Source organism: Ambystoma mexicanum, chromosome 6p (genome assembly GCF_040938575.1).
Source record: "Ambystoma mexicanum isolate Mex_15411 chromosome 6p, UKY_AmexF1_1, whole genome shotgun sequence".
Lineage (NCBI taxonomy): Eukaryota > Metazoa > Chordata > Amphibia > Caudata > Ambystomatidae > Ambystoma > Ambystoma mexicanum.
The window spans coordinates 1,331,163,401-1,331,164,829 of NC_090935.1; positions in this window are offsets into that span (position 1 = coordinate 1,331,163,401).

The window sequence follows — 1,429 nt, forward strand, 5'->3', positions numbered from 1 at the left end:
GTCTCTAGCAAAGGAGTATTTAGGGAGGGAAAGTTGGAGATGGCGGGGTCCCAGACCCCAGCAGTCCTTGTGGATGATGCAGAGGATCTTGAATTTGATCCTTGCAGCCACCGGGAGCCAGTGGAGAGATTTTATGGATGGAGAGATGCGGTCCCTGGGCTTGAGGCCAAGGATAAGTCTTGGAGTCCTATTTTGGATTAGCTGATGGGGGCGTAGGGAGGAAAGAGGAAGATTCAGAAAGAGGCTTTTGCAGTAGTCCAGCCTGGAGAGGACCAGAGCTCTGGAGACATTGAGCTTCTGGGTGAAGATGAGGAAAGGAAGAATGCCTCTGAGGAGGTGGAGCTGGAAGTGTACTTCTGGGTAAGGTCCATGAAGTGCAGGGTGAAGGAGAGGGTGGAATAGAAGATGACCCTGAGGTTTTTGGGCTCATAGGATGGTGGGGGTAGAGGGCCCAAAGTGGGTGGCTAGAGGGTAGGAGGAAAAGAGGGAGCAAGTGTCCCAAACAGAAAGATTTCCGTCTTACCAGCATTAAGACAGATATAGTTAGTTGCACACCATGCCTGAATGGCAGACAGACAGTCAAGGATGAGAGAGGGGCAGGAGGAGGTAGTAGAGGGAAGTCTGAAGGAAAACTGTGTGTCATCGGCATAACAGAGAAGGAGGAGATGGGGTGTGGTTTGACAGCCATGGAGTGAGGAGGCTTCTATGATGTATGATATATGATATGGCTTTTGTAACGCGCCTATACACAAGTGTTTCAAGGCACGAGGAGGCAGGGAGGGGGAACAAGGGGAAGACAGACAACGATCCTACTAGGCCAGGTGTCATTCAGATCGCGCAAGTGCAGGGGCAGGGAGGAAGGGAAAAAGTGTAAGGAGAAGGGGAGGGGGGGAAGTGCTGAACAGGGTAAGTAGAATAAAAATAAATAAATAAATAAATAGGGCCAGCTGGTGGCAAGTGCAAGGTACGTGCAGACAAGTGCTGGGAGGCGGGAGCTGTAGGGATGCAGAGACAGTCCTGCAGTGCAGGGGTTGCCAGGAAGGCAGTGGAAGTGGAGAGTGGCTGGGCCAAGGACCGAGGTCGGTGAGAGTGGCCCAGGTGCAGGTTCAGTGCAGTTTCAGTGAAGAATTTAGCAGGGGAGAGAGAAAGCAGAAGCAAAGAGGAAGGTTTTGAGGTGCTTCCGGAACCGAAGATGGTTCTCCTCAAGTTTCAGGGAGGCAGGAAGGCTGTTCCAGAGGGAGGCCCCTGCCGCAGAGAGAGATCTACCCCCAGCTCGTTGCTTCAAGAAACGGCTGACCCTGAGGGAGTTGGAGACAGATGAGAGAAGGGCTTGGGAAGGAAGATATTTAGGAAGAGAGAGTTGAAGGTATTTAGGCCCCAGGCCCCAGAAGGCCTTGTGGACAATGCAGAGGGTTTTGAACTTAATCCT